Source organism: Solanum lycopersicum, chromosome 3 (assembly GCF_036512215.1).
Source record: "Solanum lycopersicum chromosome 3, SLM_r2.1".
NCBI lineage: Eukaryota > Viridiplantae > Streptophyta > Magnoliopsida > Solanales > Solanaceae > Solanum > Solanum lycopersicum.
In genome coordinates this window covers 36,385,608-36,393,994 of record NC_090802.1, presented here as the reverse complement: position 1 = coordinate 36,393,994, position 8,387 = coordinate 36,385,608, and the positions used below count along the sequence as shown (strand labels likewise).

The following is an 8,387-nucleotide window of genomic DNA, read 5'->3' as shown; positions in this document are numbered from 1 at the left end:
AAAAAGCCAACTTTTGAAATCAATTTGATGGAACCCTTTGAGGAAAGAGGTCTCAAAGGTGAAAGAGATATCATACCTTACTAATTGATGAATATTGATGGATAAAATTGACCATTTTAATCCCATAAACCCTCCCATATATTGTTATTCAATGGAGTTCTTCAACTAGAGAGAGAAAGAAGAAAGAAGGAAGAGAGTTTGGGTTTGTGAATAATGAGGGCTTAGATTAGTTTAATTAGGTTAGGACTCTATATAGGTGGTTAACTAACTTATTTAGACCTCCATTAACCCCTAATAACTTCCTAACTAAGCTAAATAATTAAATAATATAAGTCAAAACGTGCCGCAAAACACATGCCTCATAGACGAGACCACGATCGATGAATCGTTGGTCAATCAACGGCCACTGCTCCCTCCGTGCTGCACATCCGTCGCTAACTTCAGAGAGTTTTCAAAATAAACCTTTGGAAAAATTGACTAAGTGTCCATCGACGGTGTCCGTCGACGCCCCACCGATTGACACACGCCCCGTCGATGGCACTCGTCTGTGCACACTGCCTTGGGCAGTCCTTTGACCCCAAAATGCAAGGGTCCTTGGTTGGTCCTTGGGGAATTGTGACCGGATGTTTCAACTATGAACTAAATCTAATACGTATTAAACACCCTTCCACAAATTTTCATCATTTTACGACTCCTAAAAGCTAGTCAAATAGGCTAAGGCACGCTATTACCTCATTGAACTAGTTTCCGAACGTCATGGACGTTCTTGGACATTTTGGTTTCTAGACTTCCTAAATGACTTATATTCATTAAAATAGACTTTAAATAGTGTATAAACCTTTTGACACTTATGTTAGGCTCTAGAACATCCCTTGGATTTTTGAAGTGTTACATTATCCCCCCTTGGAAACATTCGTCCCAGAATGACACTAAAATATATTGAAAGAAGAAATAGACTCAAGACTAGCAACCCAACCAACAACAATACATTATAATATCATTTACAACATCAACCATATCATTTACAAATAGGCAATTCAAAACTTCAATTCCACACATAAGGCTCAAAATCACATTATGAGGAATTTCCTTCTCACAACAACTACATGAACTCAACATATCATATATGAGTCAATTATGCCATATCTTAACTTATCAACATGATACATATCATTTAATAAGGACTCACCATATCAAAATACACAACATAACTCAAAACAAGCAAAATTTCAAAATTTCCAAGTTGAAAGCACATTTCACTGTAACTTACTATAACAACATAAAAAATGCACATTTTTGTAAAACTTCACAAAAAACCAGGAAACTTCAATTTTTAGCCATTATTTTCATTATAAGTAAGAAAAATTAACCTTAGTTATCAAATAGGTGAGGGTAACGAGACTTCATGTCGGCCTCGACCTCCCATGTCCCACCCTCAACTAAGTGATTCTTCCACAACACCTTTACGAAAACCACCTCTTTTTTCCTTAAATTCTTTACTTGGCTATCAATGATTTAAACCTGGACCTCCTCATAAGAGAGAGTTATCCTTCACACCAAGGCCCTCAATAGAAAGAATAGACTCAGGATCACTGACACACTTCTTAAGCATGGAAACATAGAAAACCGGATGAAACAAAGTCAATTCACTAAGAAACTACAACTCATATGCAACCTTACCAACCCTTTGCAAGATTTCATAGGGACCCACATAACGAGGACTCAACTTTCCTTTCTTGCCAAATCTAATCACCCCTTTCATAGGCAAAATTTTCAAGTACACTTTATCACCTTCTTCAAACTCTAAATCCCTTCTCCTCTGATCGACATAAGACTTTTTGCCGACTATAGATTGTTTGCAACCGGTTCCTTATGATATGAAATTTCTCCAAGGTCTTATAGATCAAATCGGGACCCAAAAGTGAAGACTCACGCACTTCAAACCATCTAATAGGAGACCTTCACCTCCTACCATATAAGGTTTCATAAGGAGCCATGGATATGGATGAATAGAAACTATTATTGTAAGCAAACTCCACCAAAGGCAAATGCTTATCCCAATTTCCCTTGAAATCAATGATACAATTCCGAATCATATCCTCAAGAGTTTGAATAGTATGGTCCGCTTGACATTCCGTTTGGGGATGAGAAGTGGTGCTTAGCTTCATTTAGTACCCAAATCTTCTTCGAAGAAAAACCTAAATGTAAATTGTGCAACCCTACTTGAAATGATGGATAACACAAAACCATGGCAACACACAATCTCAGCTATAAAGATCCTTGCATAATCCTTCTTTGAATAGGTAGACTTGATGGGAATGAAATGAGAGGACTTGGTCAACTTATCCACAACCACCCATATAGAGTCATATTGCTTTTGTTTTTGAGGCAAACCTACCACAAAATCCATATTGATGTCTTCCCACTTCCAAGTAGGAACTTGGATTTCTTGCACTAAACCATCCAACTTTCGGTATTCGTCTTTCACTTGTGGGCAATTTGGACACTAAGCAACAAATTCCGATATGTCCTTTAAGGTCATGTACATTTTGTCGAACCCGAATGAATAGAGTAACAGTACCCATGAGCTTCTTCAAGGATCCGGTTCCTCAAACCATCTACATTGGGAACACACAGACTTCCTCGATACCTCAATACACCATCCCCCCTAAGGAGAATGACTCATTAAGCTTACCAAGAACTGATTTCTTTAAGTCCATCAATGGTTGATCAAGGTGTTGTTTGGAGTTCACCTCAACTACCAAAGATGACTCAGAGTTATGATGGACCATAAAACTATCATTCAGAGAATCTTCCAACCTCACACCCAATATAGCCAACCTACGAATATCTTTCACCAGGTCTTCCTTGGATTTCTCTACATGAGACACACTACCATGTTCATACGACTTAAAGCATCCACAACCACATTGGCCTTGATGGGGTGATAGACAACACTCATGTCATAATGTTTCAACAATTCCAACCACCTTCTTTGTCAGAGATTCAAATCCTTTTGAGTAAACACATATTGGAGACTCTTGTGGTCATTATACACATCAACATGGACACCATACAAGTAATGCCTCCATATTTTCAAGGCAAATACTACGGCCGTTAATTCAAGATCATGAGTTGGATAGTTTCTCTTATGCACCTTAAGTTGTCTAGAAGCATAGGCTACCACTTACCTATGTTGCATAAGCACACACCCTAAACCTACTTGGGATGCATCACAATATACAACGAAACCCTTTGTACCCTCCGGTAAAGTCAACACCAGAGCGGAAGTCAGCCTATCTTTCAAGATTGGGAAGCTTCTCTCACATGCCTCCGACCACTCAAATTTCTTACTCTTTTGGGTTAGTAGTCAAGGTAGATTCAATGGACGCAAAAACATCCACAAACCTCCGATAGTAACCTGCTAGAGCCAAGAAACTTCTAATATCGGTTGGAGTCAATGGTCTAGGCCAATTTTTGACCGCCTCGATTTTCCTTGGATCAACCTCAACTCCCTCCTAGTGATGATATGACCAAGAAACGCCACCGACCTCAACCAAAACTCACATTTGCTATACTTGGAAAATAACTGGTTCTCCTTAAGCACTTGTAACACCACCTGCAAATGGTCCATGTGATCACACTCATTTTTCAAATATACCAAGTTGTAGTCAATGAAGACAATCACAAATGAATCTAGGTAAATTTGAAAAAAACCTATTCATGAGATCCATAAATGTTGTTGGGGCATCAATTAGACCAAAAAAAATTATTAAGAATTCATAGTGACCATATCTAGTTCGAATGCTGTTCTCGGTATCTCCTCATCTCTCACCCTAAGTTGGTGATATCCTGATCTCAAGTCAATCTTAGAAAAGTAGCTTGCCCCTTACAGTTGATCAAAAAGTCGTCAATCCGAGGGAAAGGATACTTGTTCTTAATAGTGACTTTGTTGAGTTGGCGATAATCAATACACATCCTAAGGGACCTATCCTTCTTTTTCACAAACAATATCGAAGCACCCCATAGAGAAATACTAAGTCGAATGAAGCCTTTGTCTAGTAGATCTTTGAGTTGAACCTTCAACTCTTTCAGTTCGGCAAGAGCCATCCAATAAGAAGGAATTAAAATGAGACTCATATCCGGTAACGAGTCTATACCAAAATCAATTTCCAATTCGAGAGGAATACCGGGAATAAATTCCCATATGGGAGGAATTTCATGAGTCTAAATCTTGGACTCTTACTATATGGTATGGACACCATTTAGAGATCATTTTACAAGCTTTCAAACAATTGATGATACGACCTCTAGGAATAGAATTCCCCCCTTCCACTCTAAAACGGGCTCATTTGAAAGTTAAACTTCACCACCCTTGTTCTACAATCTATAGAGGCAAAGCAAGCATGCAACAAATCCGTACCCAAAATGACATCAAAATCAAGCATATAAAGATCTACTTGTTCAACATAAGTATCTCTATTGGGCAATATTATAGGACAATTTCTATACACCCTTTGTTGACACCCAATTTTGACTCTCCCCTAAGATAATTAATTTTCGAGCTTCTTCGATCTTAAACAATAAATAAATTAATAAATTATTATTAGTTTTTATAAAATTTTGAAGAATACAAGTTTACAAATTATTTAAACAACTTTGACAAACTATTTTAAAATAGCTTTGGTCACTTTTTGTTTTAGCAATATATATACACGTTTCATATGAATTTTGTGCAAAGAAAATTTATTTTATAGATACTTCGAAAAGCATCTCAAAGATTTTAATTTCTAGTAATTATTTTGGCTAAATTAGCTCGGTTAAATTATGGTTATAATTTTGAATCATCGTTCATTTATCTATTTAATTAATTATTTTGTCTTGTTGAAAATCGAGAAGCTCCTCATTGATTACATTAGTTCATTTTGTTTTGATTTTAACTAGATCCGGTTTGAATTTGATGTGGGTAGTTTAATAGTTCTTTTTAGTCATTTAGAAGACCGATGGTGGGCCTGCATAATTTTCTCAGCAGCCCATTCCCCTCAACGTTTGATCTTGGCCAGTTCCCTTAAACCAAAATTTTCTTTTTATCCGCCCAGACCATTTCTTCTTGACCCAGTCTGCTTAAACCCGACCTGTTCACCTTTTCATCCTCTTCAACGAGAACAATACCCAGAAGCTTGCAACATCCATCCCAGCGCGTAGGTAACAACACGACAATCCCAGCAGCAATCCAATCATTTCTGTCGCGTCGGGTACTACTCATTCCTGCATGTTTCCCCTTATGCGCGTGACACATTCCCTTCCCCCCTTTGTTTAGTTGTTTCCAGCCTCTAGACTGTGTACTCGTACGAACGCTAGCAACACCAGACGCGGAATCGTCCTTGCGAGCTTGGAGATGGCGCCAGCGGGGATCCAAGGACGATGGAGTCGATCCCAATCGTCCATTCCTAGTTTCTATCCATTAAGATAGAAAATCGTTTGGGGAATATTTGGATTTTGGGATTAACTTGAAGTTGAATTTCAAAGCTATGGTAAAAATTGATTTTGCCCTCGCCTTTCCCCTCTCAAAATCCAAAAATCCTAATATATTTCTATAAGTATTCTCTTTCTCACTGTTCTTGGGCGGATTTTTTTAGCGAAAAAAAGAGTTCACAGAGATAGGAATTTTTGGAGAGACTTGCTAAATGCTTTTGAGATTCTTCTGTTGAAATAAAGTTCAACGAAAGTTAGGAAGAAATTTCTTTCAGATTGAAATTCCTCGACTAAAGCGGAAAAAAAGAGAAGCTATAAGAAATATGTAACGCATACTAAGTGTACGAGACAACAATTTCCAGCATTTTGATTTCATTATCATGCAGGGATTTTCTCGTTTGTTGCTTCCGTTTCAATTTTCTTATGGGAAAGGTTGTTTCCCCTGCTCGTTCCATCCACAGTTCGTTACCATCAACAAGGTAAACAATTGTTGCCTTCTTTCTCTATTTTTGATTCCAACGAGTGATTTAGTCATGAAATAATTTTTGTTTTCGTTTGGTTGATCTTATCTCATATGTCCAAGCTTATATTTTCCTCTTCTGAATAGTAATATTCTGAATAATAATATGCATGTAAGTTATGTTTAAAGTAGTCCGACATTATCTACAAGCATGTTTTCTTCACCTTTTGATTTTCGATCGAAAGTAGAAAGGTTTGGGGTCATTTGTGGTGCCGATTTTATTTGTGATAAGGTTTACACAAGATCATTTGATCAATTTAGTTTTGGTTCATCTGAAAAGATGCGATATTTCTGTTCCATATCACTGTTTTGCTTCGTTTTTAGTTTATTGATAATTTGATACAATCTTCTCTTTTGTTGAATTTTTGTCGATGATTTGTCATGTGTTTTGAGGATTTAGATAAAGATTTTACCTTTTCTTTTCTTTCACTTGGGTCTTTAAACCAACGAGATGTTCTTAGCATCGTGTAGGCATGTCATAATATTGCTATTTATGTGTCTCCAATTTATTTTTACTCATGAACATTATTAGGTGCCTGATATCCTACACTTGGTTACTATTTTCCTTTCTTGAAGTAAATCTTGATATGAATTCATTAGTGCTACATGGGATTGTTCTCTAATGCAAAGTTATGAATTTGTCGTTGAATTATGCATATTTTTATTTTAATTTAGCATGAGATTGGTATATAGGTTGGCAGTAGCCCTTATTAATTGTTTTAGGCATATTGATATATGTACACTATGAGTCTTCAGAAGTTTGTTTTGAAAGTTTCTTTCCTCTTCATCTAATCTTATGAATTATTATGACTATTACTTATGTTTTATTTTAACGCTTACTATATGAAATCTGTCTATCTTGTTCCACCCTTTGGCTTAGTGTTGCTCCTAGTAAGAATTAATAATATGCACAATTATTTTGAGAACATTGTCTTCAAATTTATATTATTTGCTTACTTATTGGCGAATTCTTTGTTTTATTAAGTTTTACCTGCCCTTTTAATTGTTAAAAAGTTCACCAACTAATAATCGTTCTGTAATCTTTTGGTAGAGAGGAAGGTTTTAGTTAATTTGTTTTGGACTCAACATTGGGATTTGATTTTATGAATACGTGTGATGATGCGTCGGTTTTGTTGAATTTTGCCGATTGTTGGTTAAATTTCGATATTTAACTCCTATGTTATGAATGGATATTAATACTTTGTTTTTCATCTTGTTCGCATGTAAAGATTGACCGAGTTCATTATGAACTCAAATTTTCCCTTGCATTATTGATGAGTCGTAGAGGCTTAACTTCCTTTTGTTCGAGTCAATCATTCCCTACAAGGTGAACATGTTTCAAAAATGAAGAACTGGAAGCGAGTTGAAGAGTTGAAGAAGTTGGGATTAAAAGACCTCAACTTTTTTTTCCGTATATATTTTTGTATTTCATTTGTAATGGGCCTACGCCCTTGTTGTCTTTATTTTTCACCATTTATTAGTTATTATATTTAGTCTAGGACAGGTATAAAGATAAATGGGTCAAAGGCCTACAAGCAAGTGGGTCCAAATTATGGTCAAGGCGAACAGAAATGTACCAAGTTTGATTGAAATTATGTAATGAACGCCATGATTTTTAGTGAAGTTTATTTTTTGGGATACAACTTTTTGTTTTAATGACGCAATATATCCTTCAGAGCACTAGGCCTACCCTTGGCAAAAAGGATTACATGTATGATTAGGACACGATATATGTGCGTTTAACTGCTTATGTGCTATGTTACTACGAATGAGGATATCGTAAACCCACTCCTATCCAGAAATTTTCAAAAAGATATATACAAATAATTTGTTGTTACCAAATATCTATCCAAAATTTCAGAGTCTCAAGTTTCTCACTCAAAAGACACCTCCGATACCCCAAATACTAAAACACTATTCTACCGTGTCAGAAAAGGCAAAAGTCACTGCTATGGAAAAAGGTAAGAACATCCAGATGGAACTCACTGGAGAAGAACTACAAAGAAAGATCAAACAGATCACTTGGGAAATTCAATAAGCCAAGAAAGAAGGGCTTAGAGTCGACATGGCTACTGCAATCTACAAAGGTGCAACCATGATGCTGGATGAGGATCTGGGATCACAGATGAAGAGAAAGAAAGATGTTGAGTTGGAGACAAAGGACTTGCGAGAGAAGTTGGACATGCTTCAGTTGAAAGAGCACGAAAGAGAAGCGAGAGAGGCGAGGATAGAATCGTAGACTGCGGCTTTGTTAGTTAAAAGCATGTCACTTGATGAGAAGCTAACAGTGAAAATGGAAGAATTCACCTCCATAAGAGAAAGGATGGCCGAACTGAGGAAGAAGAACAAATCCTTCCATAGCAACATGATTGATAAACTTTAGAAAATGCAC

General features: G+C 36.6%; 1 long non-coding RNA gene across 2 annotated transcripts; it reads left to right on the top strand.

The window, feature by feature from the left end:
* Nucleotides 1–5,057: 5,057 nt before the first annotated feature.
* On the top strand, nucleotides 5,058–7,638 carry LOC101246801 (uncharacterized). 2 transcript variants are annotated; one of them, XR_011219979.1, is made up of 3 exons: nucleotides 5,058–5,534; nucleotides 5,862–5,954; nucleotides 7,225–7,638. It is a non-coding gene; the product is annotated as an uncharacterized lncRNA (long non-coding RNA). The 2 variants fall into 2 exon arrangements; XR_740452.4 differs by lacking the exon at nucleotides 5,058–5,534 and having other exon boundaries at nucleotides 5,624–5,954.
* Nucleotides 7,639–8,387: the final 749 nt, after the last annotated feature.